The sequence below is a fragment of the Cupressus sempervirens genome, chromosome 9, assembly GCF_028749045.1.
Source record: "Cupressus sempervirens isolate cs-2001-9-10 chromosome 9, ASM2874904v1, whole genome shotgun sequence".
Lineage (NCBI taxonomy): Eukaryota > Viridiplantae > Streptophyta > Pinopsida > Cupressales > Cupressaceae > Cupressus > Cupressus sempervirens.
This window is the reverse complement of record NC_143126.1, coordinates 663,738,144-663,753,181: the sequence shown is the minus strand read 5'-3', so window position 1 is coordinate 663,753,181 and position 15,038 is coordinate 663,738,144. Positions and strand designations below refer to the sequence as shown.

General features: G+C 35.7%; 1 protein-coding gene and 1 long non-coding RNA gene across 6 annotated transcripts in view; both read left to right on the top strand.

Annotated features, from left to right (window-relative positions):
• Positions 1–15,038, top strand: part of LOC149540501 (shikimate kinase 3, chloroplastic-like) — a 150,922-nt gene that overhangs the window by 46,333 nt on the left and 89,551 nt on the right. The gene's annotated exons all lie outside the window — the stretch shown is intronic.
• On the top strand, positions 12,555–13,796 carry LOC149540502 (uncharacterized). Its single transcript, XR_016356015.1, has 3 exons — positions 12,555–12,722; positions 12,842–13,242; positions 13,397–13,796. It is a non-coding gene; the product is annotated as an uncharacterized LOC149540502 (long non-coding RNA).

Genomic DNA, 15,038 nt, shown 5'->3' with positions numbered 1-15,038 from the left:
CTGGAATGGCTTCTTCCCCTTATCCGTATGGGATGTGAAAGGCTTGCTAGGAGCCCTAATGCTAGATGTAGAATATTCCATGTCTCTAGTCTTCATGATAGCATCCTGGAGAGAATCTAGTTTGAAGGCCTTAACCCAACCTCGAAGAGGCTCTGTCAATCCCTCAATGAAGAGCATAACCAACATTTGTTCTGAAATATCTATCACCATAATTGCCAACCGTTGGAACTCTGTGATGTAAGCATCCACTGAATTAGTCTGCCTGAGTTGTGCTAACTCCCTAAAGTGGAGTTCAGGATCCTTACGATCAAACTTGTCAATGAGCTTCTGGGTGAATTCCAAATATGAAGTAATGTTGGCATGCCCCAAGGTGACAAGTCCATGGTACCACCATTCATGTGCTTCACCTTCCAAATGGAGTGTGGCATACTGGATAGCCTCTATTTCCAACATAGGATTGAGCTGCAAATATGTGTCGAGCTTTTGAACCCAAGCTCTAGCTGTACCTTTGTTACTTCCATCAAATGATGGTAAGGTTAGTTTTCCCACCTTACGCTGCAAGTTTTGATTTTGCACTCCCCGTTGATAGTTTCTTGGTCTATTTCTCAATTTAAGACCACAAAAGTCTACTAGTGACATGGCAGCCTTGAAATCATCACCTAGAGAGTTGTACTCTCTCAAATAATCACCATATCCCTCTTCTCTTACTTGCTGGTCGTGATTTGCAGCACCCTGTTCTCTAAAAAATGTAGGCATAAGAGGCCTAGGAGTAGCTCTACTTGCTGTTCTAGCACTGCTTTGAGCTGTGTCATTGTTTTCTTGACTCCCATTGTGTCCATTCTGCCCATTAGTCCTGTTATGGTTCCTATCATTTCCATTGTTTCTATTATCTATCAGCTGTCCAAGGATAAGTGACAGTTCTTCTCTTCCTCTTGCCATTTCATCTCTCAACTCCTGTTGCCCTCTTGCAAGAGCATTAAGCATTTGCTGGGTACTGCTTTCTTCCATGAGTTCTAAAGGACTTAAGCCCTTTCTTGCCTTGTTATAGAATTTATCCAAAGGATTTATGAATGGAAGATTTGGAAACTCTTAACTCATAACCCGTACAGGATGGCAGAAACTTTAGCTCTGATACCACTGAAAAGTGCCTTGACAATTTATGAAGTTTTATCCCTGTTTTTTTGCCTTAGGAATTTTGTCAAACACTTCCCTTGCAGCCTCAGTTTGTTGTTTTGCTATGATTTTTGAATGCCAATGATATTGATGAATACAAATGATTGCAAAATAACTAATTGGAAATCAAAGTGATATGCAACTTCTTTTTATTATTTTCCAAATGCAAGTACATGAAATTTTGATGTAAAATGAACACCTACAACTAAGAGGCATTTTCACAAACACTTGGCATGCATCCTATGAATGACTATGCAATGAGACGGTTTTACAAACATTTGGCATACAAACTGAACAGCTAAATTAAGTTGATTTCCCTTCAATACTTCAATGTTTACAATGACTGAATACTTTGGTAACAAAAGACATATATTACTTGTCAAATGTATCCATCTACGATTGCCAAATGTAAATACCAAAAGAACTTGGAATAAGTAGCTGAGATGACATGCTTTTTGACTTTGCTTTTTTCGGATTTGCTTTTTCGGACTGCTTTTTCAGATTTGCTTTTTCGGCTCTGCTTTTTGGCTTTTCTTTTTTTGGATCCGCTGTGAAAACTGAAACCTTTCTCCTTGCCAACTGATGTCAAAAATTATATGCACGGACTGAACAAAAATCACTGAATATTATCTCCCAATTAATCACAAATGAATCGGCTGAATACCAATTCCTCCACTCCCAACTAGGGTTGATATCTCACAATTGAAATTGGCACCTTAGAGTCTTCAAACCCTTAGGCAAGTATGCAAGCACTAAGGCTCTCAACACAATAGATGAATATGCAACTCAAGATGTGTAAAATGACCCCCCAAAGGCTTCTTATAAAGATTTCACAAGCAACTCCAAGAAGCTTCTAGAGGAATCCAACACTTTATTCTTTTAAGTGACTTTTTGATATTTTATTATGTTAGTCACTTTAATATTAAATCAACTAAATATAAAGTTACTTTTTAATATTTCATTGTTTAGTAACTTTATAAGTAATTAATTTAATATACCTTTTCCCCCTTATTTCTTCCTTTTTAGCCTCCAGGGAAAATAAAGGTTAAAATAAAATAAGTAGCTGGTGCCTGTCAAAAAGGGGACATTACACTCAATGACCTACATATAAAGTAAAACAAAAATTTGAGTCAAAACTTAAATATAAAATAATATAACTTAAAGTAAAACTAAATCCTTAAACAATTAAATATTACATATTAAATACTAAATAGTAAACTGTAAAATACTAAATGTTAAATTGCAATAAATTTACCTTAAGGATTTCTCTAGCAGGTTTCCAAAAATAATCATCATCAAATATGCAATTCACCAAATTTACCCCTGTAGTGGTCATAGCATACGAAAATTTGAGTCAAAACTTAAATATAAAATAATATAACTTAAAGTAAAACTAAATCCTTAAACAATTAAATATTACATATTAAATACTAAATAGTAAACTGTAAAATACTAAATGTTAAATTGCAATAAATTTACCTTAAGGATTTCTCTAGTAGGTTTCCAAAAATCATCATCATCAAATATGCAATTCACCACATTTACCCCTGCAGTGGTCATAGCATAGGAAGATGAAATCCACTCCTGCCCAACAAACATGCTTCTCAACTCGTCCTTTGATGTCAACAAGGACTGTAGTGTGATGAAATTCGAGGCAAACCTCGTGATGCCTGGACGAGCTAACTCCTTGCCTCCTGTGTACTTCTTCATTGTGCTAAGGACAAATGAATGATTATAAATAAACTTGCATATATTTTTTGCCCTTTTGACACGACCCACTCAAGCTTGCCAATTTCCTTTAACAAGAGGTCAATGTAGTGTGCCGCACAAGGGGACCAACATATGGTGGGGTGCCTCTCTATCAAAAGTTTACCTACAATAATTTTAAGTTAATTATAAATTCAAACATGTTAGAACTTAAGAAACTTAGAATTAGAAAAAGTTCAAAATTCAAATAAATTTAATTTCAAAACTTGAAAATTTAAAAGTTTACCTGCAACAACATAACTTGTTGCATTATCCATCACCGCCTACACCACATGTTGTTCCCCCACCTCTACTATGACTTTCTCAATAACCTCACATAAGTATGTGATGTTTTTTATATGAGTGAAAGCATCAATTTTTTTGAGAAACATGGTATATCCTACAAAACAACGAATTATAATGGATCATCAACAAATTAGCAATCAACAAATCAAAATTTGAAATATTCAATTACGATTCACATTTATGTATGTAGGAAAGTAAAATGATCAATCACCTCCACAGGATACAAGAAAATTGAGGAGTGTTCTATTCCTCCTATCTGTCCAACCATCAGTCATGATGGTGCAACCTTTTCGATCCACTCTTTTTGGTTCTCCTCAAGCTCAACCCTCGTATCCTCTACCATATCATCCAAGAGATATCAACTAAAATTAGCCTGAATTGGGGCTTTAAACCCCGGACCACAAATAGCAACTGCATCTATCATGTTTTTCCGGTAAGGAGCCTTGTCCCAAATAGATAATGATTAGAAATTTAGATGTCAAAGACTCAAATCATTATGTAAGCTTGTAAAGCGAATCTATGATTAGTCAATGAATCATAAAACAAGTAGATGTAATTAAAGTTTTACTTTTTACTTTTAAGTTTAATCTTAAAGCAAAGTAATGAGAATTAGAATCCGATTGGAATCGGTAAGGCCGAATCGAATTGTGAATTGGCCATGAATCGGCCACGAATTGACAAATTTGAAAAAACCTTTTAAATTTAGAGATTTTAACAATTTAAAACTTATTTCATGCACCCTTTATTGAATATAATTTAAACACGCTATAACATCATCAAATAGAAGTTAAAACTTAACATACATAAACATGGAACATAAAATCCATCACATGCGTAACTATGTTATGTAAAATACTAACATGTAAATTGTAGGCTAGTTGAAGTAAATAGAAATCATATGATCATAATGATTGAAATCATAGAATGTATGTAAGATGCAGATCCATAAGACATCAAATCATAAATGTATGTAAGAATCTAAGACGAAGATCCATGAAACATATGTCTATCAGGATCAATATCTATAAACAAAATGAAAAAACAAGGCTCCAGCTCAAGCCTCATCATCATCCTCAAGCTTGGTCCCAGCCTTAGCCTCAACCTCTGAGTATCCAGTCTGCCTACTAGAAAGGTGTCTAGGGTAGGTCCTAGAGGACCGCTGAGCCATATCCCCTGCATGTAAGATGGGCTTACGAACAAAATCGCTATGGCTCGTGTCTATGCGTGCGTGTGTGCGTCTGAACGTGCTCTAGCTGCCTCCTCTGCCATGGCCACAGCCTCTACCTCTATATCCACTTGGTCAACCCACGCACGGTATTCTTCAGTGAAGACTGGATACACAACCTCTGTGAGCCACTCTAATTCTGGATCAATCTCCTCCAAAATGATCGGAGAGGAGTCGGCACCCAAAATCTATCTGATCCTAAGACGAAGGTTGTAATGAACAAAGACAAGATCATTCAACCTTTGCATAGTCAACCTATTTCTCCTGTTCGAGTGGATGTGCTCGAACATGGACCAACTGTGCTCACATCCAAAAGCACTGCTTGGCTGACTCAAAATACATATGAGAATTTTTTGAAGTTTTAGGGTTGTGGGCCCAAACATTTGCCACTATCTATTTGAAATAAGGGAAAACAAATATAATTAATCTCATTTACAACTTTAAAATTACACAATCAACAATTAAAATTTAAAATGCGCAACTTATAAGTCATAATCTTTAGACTCATGAATATATTATTTAATTTTTACCTGGCTGTATTGTTGCCCGAGCATCTATTGCCATCCTGCTAGAGAAAAGTGGCCCTTTATTATTGAACTTGTCAAGCTCAATTATTGTAGTTGCGCTATCCTCATCACTACTCAACCTCTGGATCACTGTATATAAGCCTGTAAGAACCTCCTCATCCTCCTTGAAGTCAGGATGGAAACAAAATGCTGGATTCAAAAAGTAAGCTGTTGCATGGATGGGTCGGTGGAGCTGATTCTGCCATCTCCTATCAATAATATCCCAAATAGGGGTATACTTCTCCTGCACTCTTGCATACTGGGATTTAATGGTCTCCTTGGCCCTATCCATGCCCTCATATATGTAGCCCATGGAGGGCTTCTTCCCATTAGCAGTTCGTAGGAGAGATATAAGGGGCTCAGTGACCTACATATAAAGTAAAACGAAAATTTGAGTGAAAACTTAAATATAAAATAATATAACTTAAAGTAAAACTAAATCATTAAACAATTAAATATTAAATATTAAATACTAAATAGTAAACTGTAAAATACTAAATGTTAAATTGCAATAAATTTACCTTAAGAATTTCTCTAGCAGGTTTCCAAAAACTATCATCATCAAATATGCAATTCACCACATCTACCCCAGCATTAGTCGTAGCATAGGAAAATGAAATCCATTCCTGCCCAACAAACATGCTCTTCAAATTGTCCCTTGAAGTCAACAAGGACTATAGTGTGATAAAATTTGAAGCAAACCTCGTGATGCCTCGGCGAGCTAACTCCTTGCCTCTTGTGTACTTCCTCATTGTGGTAAGGACAAATAAATGATTATAAATAAACTTGCAATTTTTTGCCCTTTTGACAGATGACCTACTCAAGCTTGCCAATTTTCTCCAACAAGAGGTCAATGCAGTGTGCCGCACAAGGGGATCAAAATATGGTGGAGTGTCTCTCCATCAAAAGTTTGCCTACAACAATTTTAAATTAATTATAAATTCAAACATGTTAGAACTTATGAAATTTAGAATTAGAAAAAGTTCAAAATTCAAATAAATTTATGTTCTAAACTTGAAAAGTTAAAAGTTTACCTGCAACAACATAACTTGCTGCATTATTCGTCACCACCTGCACCATATGTTGTTCCCCCACCCCTGCTATGACTTCCTCAATAATCTGACATAAGTATGTGGCATTTTTTATATGAGTGGAAGCATCAATTGATTTGAGAAACATGGTATATCCTACAAAACAACGAATTATAATGGATCATCAACAAATTAGCAATTAACAAATCAAAATATGAAATATTCAAGTATGATTCACAATTATGTATATAGGAAAGTAGAATGATCAATCACCTCCACAGGATACAAGAAAATTGAGGAGTGTTTTATTCCTCCTATCTGTCTAACCATCAGTCATGATAGTGCAACCTTTTTCAATCCACTCTTTTCGGTTCTCAAGCTCAACCCTCATATCCTCTAACATATCATCCAAGAGGTATCCACTCAACTTAGCCTGAGTTGGGGCTTTAAATCCCGGACCACAAATAACAACTGCATCTATCATGTTTTGCCAATAAGGAGCCCTGCCACAAATAGATAATGATTAGAAATTTAGATGTCAAAGACTCAAATCATTATGTAATCTTGTAAAGCGAATCTATAACTAATCAACGAATCATAAAACATGTAGATATACTTAATGAGAATCAGAATCGGATCGGAATCGGCAAGGCCGAATCGAATTGTGAGTTGGTAATGAATCGGCAAATTTGAAAAAACTTTTTAAATTTAGAGATTTTAACAATTTAAAACTTATTCGATGCACCTTTTATTGAATGTAACTTAAACACACTATAACATTATCAAATAGAAGTTAAAACTTAACATACATAAACATGGAACATAAAATCCATCACATACGTAACCATGTTATGTAAAATACTAAAATGTAAATTGTAGGCTAGCTGAAGTAAATAGAAATCATATGATCATAATGATTGAAATCATAGAATGTATGTAAGATGAAGATCCATAAGACATCAAATCATAAATGTATGTAAGAATCTAAGATGAAGATCCATGAAACGTATGTCTATCAGTATCAATATCTATAAACAAAATGAAAAAACAAGGCTCTAGCTCAAGCCTCATCATCATCCTCATCACCGTCCTCAAGCTTGGCTGCAGCCTTAGCCTCAGCCTCTGAGTATCCAGTCTGCCTACTAGAAAGGTGTCTAAGGTAGGTCCTAGAGGACTGCCGAGCCATATCCCCCGCATGTAAGATGGGCTCACGAACAAAATCGCTACGACTTGTGTTTGTGCGTGCACGTATGCTTCTACCAGTGCTTGAATGTGCTCTAGCTGCCTCCTCTTCCATGGCCACAGCCTCAGCCTCTATATCCACTTGATCAACCCATGCATGGTCTTCCTCAGTGAAGACTGAATTCATAGCCTCTGTGAGCCAATCTGATTCTAGATCAATCTCCTCCAAAATGATCAGAGAGGAGTCAACACCCAAAATCTGTTTGATCCTAAGACGAAGGTTGTAATGAACAAAGACAAGATCATTCAACCTCTGCACAGTTAACCTATTTCTCCTGTTTGAGTGGATGTGCTCAAACATGGACCAACTACGCTCACATCTAGAAGCGTTGCTTGGCTGACTCAGAATACGGATGGCAATTTTTTGAAGTTTTGGAGTTGGCGGCCCAAACATTTGCCACTATCTATCTGAAATAAGGGAAAACAAATATAATTAGTCTCATTTACAACTTTAAAATTACATAATAAACAATTAAAATTTAAAATGCACAAGTCATAAACTTTAGATTCATGAATATATTATTTAATTTTTACTTGGCAGTATTGTTGCCTGAGCATCTATTGCCATCCTGCTAGAGAAAAGTGGCCCTTCTTTATTATTGAACTTGTCGAGCTCAATGATTGCAGCTATACTATCCTCATCACTATTCAACCTCTGGATCATTGTATATAAGCCGGTGAGAACCTCCTCATCCACCTTGAAGTCAGGACGGAAACGAAATGCCGGATTCAAAAAGTAAGCTGCTGCATAGATGAGTCGGTGGAGCTGATTCTGCCATCTCCTATCAATGATATCCCAAATAGGGGCATACTTCTCCTGCACTCCTATATACTGGGCTCTAGTGGTCTCCTTGGCCCTATCCATGCCCTCATATATGTAGCCCATAGAGGGCTTCTCCCCATCAGCAGTTCGTAGGAGAGATACAAGGGGCTCAGTGACCTACATATAAAGTAAAACAAAAATTTGAGTCAAAACTTAAATATAAAATAATAGAACTTAAAGTAAAACTAAATCATTAAACAATTAAATATTAACTATTAAATACTAAATAGTAAACTGTAAATTACTAAATTTTGTATTGCAATAAATTTACCTTAAGAATTTCTCTAGCAGGTTTCCAAAAACCATCATTATCATATATGCAATTCACCACATCTACCTCTACAATGGTCCTAGCATAGGAAGATGAAATCCACTCCTGCCCAACAAACATGATCCTTAAATCCTCCCTTGATGTCAACAAGGACTGCAGTGTGATGAAATTCGAAGCAAACCTCCTGATGCTTGGACAAGCTAACTCTTTGCCTCATGTGTACTTCCTCATTGTGCTAAGGACAAATGAATGATTATAAATAAACTTGCATATTTTTTTGCCCTTTCGACACATGATTTGACCCACTCAAGCTTGCCAATTTCCTCCAACATGAGGTCAATGCAGTGTGCCACACAAGGGGACCACAATATGGTGGGGTGCCTCTCCATCAAAAGTTTACCTACAACAATTTTTTGTTAATTAGAAATTCACACATGTTAGAACTTAGGAAACTTAGAATTAGAAAAAAGTTCAAAATTCAAATAAATTTATTTTCAAAACTTGAAAAGTTAAAAGTTTACCTGCAGCAACATAACTTGCTGCATTATCCATCACCACTTGCACCACATGTTGTTCCCCCACCTTTGCTATGACTTCCTCAATAGCCTCACATAAGTATGTGGTCCTCACATAAGTATGTGGTGTATTTTATATGAGCGGAAGCATCGATGGATTTGAGAAATATGGTATATCCTTCAAAACAACAAATTATAATGGATCATCAACAAATTAGCAATATGTATGTAGGAAAGTAGAATGATCAATCAGCACCACAGGCTACAAGAAAATTGAGGAGTGTTCTATTCCTCCTATCTATCCAACTATCAGTCATGATAGTGCAACCCTTTTCGATCCTCTCAATTCGGTTCTCCTCAAGCTCAACCTTCATATCCTCTACGATATTATCTAAGAGGTATCTGCTCAACTCAACCTCAGTTGGGGTTTTAAACCTTGGACCACAAATAGCAACTGCATCTATCATGTTTTGCCAATAAGGAGCCCTGTCACAAATAGATAATGATTAGAAATTTAAATGTCAAAGACTGAAATCATTATGTAAGCTTGTAAAGTGAATCTATGATTAGTCAATGAATCATAAAAAAAGTAGATATAATTAAAGTTTTACTTTTAGTTTTAAGTTTAACGTTAAAGAAAACAAAGAAAAAAGAATCAATTACCTTGCTGCAACCAATGAAATGTTGCAAAAGTACCAAAATTTGCAAATCTCCATTTTGTTTTTCCGATCTCTAGGATGCAATAGGTTGGAGTTGGACTCAGTCTCAGTATAAGGCCGACTAGCACTAGCACTCGCATGAGCACTACAACTAGGATGAAAAGGAGGAGTGGAAGAACCCTCTCCAACACAACCTATGGATGCGGAAGGTGATGCAGATGTAGATGCTGCTACGGAAGCATGGGAGCCTATAGCCCTTAACCCTTCAAGTTGCATTTTCTTATTCAATTTGTCTTGTTCAATTTTTTCTAATGCCACTAAACAAGTGCATTTTGCCTTAGCAGTTTGTTGAGTGCAAATTGTAACATCATGTTCAGGTATAGCAACAATGTGTTCTTTCAATCTATAAATATCTATAGAATTTATTTCTTTACAAAACATACATTTCGTTTGAAATTTGCTTCTTGCAGGAAACTCTTCGTTATATTTCTAACATTCATCTTTTTTACCCATTGCAGAAAATGAAAGCAAAAGGCTGCTGCAATAGAAAAATTCATATAAAATATTAAAGTTTGAAACTAATAAACAAAAGCTACAAAACAACAAACCCTAATTTGCAATTTAGTAAAACTAAAAGACATTCAAGAGTTGCAAATGAGAACTAAAAAAATTTAACAAAAAATGCATAATACACTAACATGCAAAAAACAAATCAGCACTTAACTCTTGCAAATGAGTTGAGGAGTGTTGATATTGACTCCTTAATGCTCCCAATGCAATTTATGGCCTCCCCAAATGGACTTCTGATCTCTTTGATGCTCTTCCTTCTTGCCGATTGGAAACTTGTGGGCTTTTTTTTTTTTTTCTCTTCTTCTCTCTCACTTTTCCTCTCTTCTACTCATGCTTAATAATTAGAAGGCCCTTTAGGGTTAAAAAAAAGAGGAAAGGCTAAAAGAAAAAGAATAAAAATATGCATATTTGATGCTTGTATATCGTGTGTTGCTTGAATGATTTATTTGATTCTTTGCCTGATATAAATATCTTATGTAAAGAAATATCCTTGCTAAGTAGTAAATATATCCTTTCATTCGCAAGGATATTTCTTTACATAAGATATTTATATTAGGCAAAGAATCAAATAAATCATTCAAGCAGCACCCGATATACAAGCATCAAATATGTCATGTTTCTTCTTTTGATCCATATTTCGATAGTGGGAACCATAGTTTCGAGAATGGCCCGAAAATTGCCTCAATCGTGTGAATCACGATTCGATTCAACCCAGGCGATTTTTTTTGCCTCGTGAATCGGCAAAGGTGTTTTTTTGTCATGAATCGCCTGAATCGCTGATTTAGGCAATTCATGACAAAAATTGCCTGAATTGGCCGCGACAGCCCATAAAGTTGCATCAAATTTTTTTTAAAATACATATTTTTATTCTTTTCTTTTTAACCTTTCCTCTTTGTTTTAACCCTAAAGGGTCTTCTAATTGTTAAGCATGAGTAGAAGAGAGGAAAAGTGAGAGAGAAGAAGAGAAAAGAAAAATCACAGGTTTCCAACCAGCAAGAACAAAGAGCACCTAAGAGATCAGAATTCCATCTGGGGAGGCCATAAATTGCATTGGGAGCATTAAGGAGTCAATATCAACACTCCTTAACTCATTTGCAAGAGTTAAGTGCTGATTTGTTTTTTGCATGTTAGTGTATTATACATTTTTTGTTAAATTTTTTTAGTTCTCATTTGCAAATCTTGAATGTTTTTTAATTTTACTAAATTGCAAACTAAGGTTTGTTGTTTTGTAGCTTTTGTTTATTAGTTTCAAACTTTGATATTTTACATGAATTTTTTTATTGCAGCAGCCCTTTGCTTTCATTTTCTGTAATGGGTAAAAAAGTTGAATGTTGGAAATATAATGAAGAGTTTCCTGGAAGAAGCAAATTTCAAACGAAATGTATGTTTTGTAAAGAAATAAGTTTTGCAGGCATTTATAGATTGAAATACCAAATTGTTGCTATACTTGGACATGATGTTACAATTTGCACTCAACAAACTTCTGAGGCAAAACACACTTGTTTAGTGGCATTAGAAAAAATTGAACAAGACAAATTGAATAAGAAAATGCAACTTGAAAGGTTAAGGGCTATTGGCTCCCATGCTCCCATAGGTGCATCTACATCTGCATTAGCTTCCGCATCTATAAGTTGTGTTGGAGAGGGTTCTTCTAGGCCTCCTTTCCGTCCTGGTTCTAGTGCTCATGCGAGTGCTAGTGCTAGTCGGTCTTATATTGAGACTAAGTCCAACTCCAACTTATTGTGTTCTAGAGTGCGGAAAAACAAAATGGATAATTACTTTGTGCCCCGCACTACTCTTGGCTCCCAACCCACGCTTGAGGGCATGGGTTTGAACGAGGAGATTCATGATGCTGCCAAAAAAAAGATTTGCAAATTTTGGTACTTTTGCAACATTCTATTTGTTGCAGCTAGGTAATTGATTTTTTTTTTTTTTGGTTTTCTTTAAGGTTAAACTTAAAACTAAAAGTAAAATTTTAATTATATCTACTTGTTTTATGATTCATTGACTAATCATAGATTCGCTTTACAAGCTTACATAATGATTTGAGTCTTTGACATTTAAATTTCTAATCATTATCTATTTATGACAAGGCTCCTTATTGGCAAAACATGATAGATGTAGTTGCTATTTGTGGTCCGGGGTTTAAAGCCCCAACTGAGGCTGAGTTGAGTGGATACCTCTAGGATGATATGGTAGAGGATATGAGGGTTGAGCTTGAGGAGAACCGAAAAGAGTGGATTGAAAAGGGTTGCACCATCATGACTGATGGTTGGAAAGATAGGAGGAATAGAACACTCCTCAATTTTCTTGTATCCTGTGGAGGTGATTGATCATTCTACTTTCTTCCATACATAATTGTGAATCGTACTTGAATATTTTAAATTTTGATTTGTTGATTGCTAATTTGTTGATGATCCATTATAATTCATTGTTTTGTAGGATATACCATGTTTCTCAAATCCATTGATGCTTCCACTCATATAAAATATGCCACATACTTATGTGAGGTTATTGAGGGAGTCATAGTAGAGGTGGGGGAACAACATGTGGCGCAGGTGGTGACGGATAATGTAACAAGTTATGTTGCTGTAGGTAAACTTTTAACTTTTCAAGTTTTGAAAATAAATTTATTATAATTTTGAACATTTCTAATTCTAAGTTTCCTAAGTTCTAACATGTCTGAATTTTTAATTAACTTAAAATTGTTGTAGGTAAACTTTTGATGGAGAGGCACCCCACCATATTTTGGTCCCCTTGTGCGGCACACTGCATTGACCTCATGTTGGAGGAAATTGGCAAGCTTGAGTGGGTCAAGTCATATGTCGAAAGGGAAAAAAATATATGTAAGTTTATTTATAATCATTCATTTGTCCATAGCACAATGAGAAAGTACACAGGAGGCAAGGAGTTAGCTTGTCTAGGCATCATGAGGTTTGCCTAGAATTTCATCACACTGCAATCCTTGTTGACATCAAGGGAGGATTTGAGGATCATGTTTGTTGGGCGGGAGTGGATTTCATCTTCCTATGCTACGACCACTGTAGGGGTAGATGTGGTGAATTGCATATTTGATGATGAAGGTTTTTGAAAACTTGCTAGAGAAATCCTTAAGGTCAATTTACTACAATTTTAAATTTAGTATTTTACAATTTAGTATTTAGTATTTAATAATTAATAGTTAATTGTTTAATGATTTAGTTTTATTATAAGTTATATTATTTTATATTTAAGTTTTGACTCAAATTTTTGTTTTATTTTATATGTAGGTCACTGCGCCCCTTGTATCTCTCCTACGAACTGCTGATGGGGAGAAGCCCTCAATGGGCTACATATATAAGGGCATGGATAGGACCAAGGAGACCACTAGAGCCTAGTGTGCAAGAGTGTAGGAGAAGTATGCCGCTATTTGGGATATCATTCATAGGAGATGGCAGAATCAGCTCCACCGACCCATCCATGCAACAACTTACTTTTTGAATCCGGCATTTCGTTTTCGTCTTCACTTTAAGGCGGATGCAGAGGTTCTCACTGGCTTATATACAGTGATCTAGAGGTTGAGTAATGATGAGGATAACGTAGCTACAATCATTGAGCTCAACAAGTTCAATAATAAAGAAGGGCCACTTTTCTCTGGTAGGATGGCAATAGATGCTTGGGCAAAAATATAGCCAGGTAAAAATTAAATAATATATTCATGAATCTAAAGATTATGACTTATAAGTTGTGCATTTTAAATTTTAATTATTGATTATGTAATTTTTAAGTTGTAAATTAGACTAATTATATTTGTTTTCCTTTATTTCAAATAGATGGTGGCAAATGTTTGGGTCCACAACCCCAAAACTTCAAAAAATTGCCATCTGTATTCTGAGTCAGCCAAACAACACTTTTGGATGTGAGCGCAGTTGGTCCATGTTCGAGCACGTCCACTCGAAGAAAAGAAATAGGTTGACTGTGCAGAGGTTGAATGATCTTGTCTTTGTTCATTACAACCTTCGTCTTAGGATCAGACAGATTTTGGGTGTTGACTCCTCTCCAATCATTTTGGAGGAGATTGATCCAGAATCAGAGTGGCTCACAGAGGCTGTGGATCCAGTCTTCACTGAGGAAGACCGTGCGTGGGTTGACTAGGTGGATATAGAGGTTGAGGCTGTGGTCATGGCAGATGAGGCAGCTAGAGCACGTTCAGGCACTGGTAGATGCACATGTTCACGCACAGACACGGGCTGTAGCGATGTTTTTCGTGAGCTCACCTTACATGCGGGGGATATGGCACGACGGTCCTCTAAGACCTACCTTAGACACCTTTCTAGTAGGTAGACTGAATACTCAGAGGCTGAGGCTGAGGCTGCTGCCAAGCTTGAGGATGATGATGAGGCTTGAGCTAGAGCCTTGTTTTTTCATTTCGTTTATAGATATTGATACTGATAGACATAAGTTTCATGGATCTTCATCTTAGATTCTGACATACATTTATGATTTGATGTCTTAGGGATTTTTGTCTTACACACATATATGATTTTAATTATTATGATCATATGATTTCTATTTACTTCAGCTAGCCTACAATTTACATTTTAGTATTTTACATAACATAGTTACATATGTGATGGATCTTATGTTCCATGTTTATGTATGTTAAATTTTAACTTTTATTTGATGATGTTATAGTGTGTTTAAGTTATATTCAATAAAGGGTGCATGAACTAAATTTTAAATTGTTAAAATCTTTAAATTTAAAGGGTTTTTTCAAATTTGCCGATTCATGGCCAATTCACGATTCGATTCGGCTTTGCCGATTCCGATCCGATTCCGATTCTCATTACTTTGATATATATATATATATATATAGGATAAATAAGGATATCTGATCCTAATAGAATGCAGATATAATATTCTACAATTCAT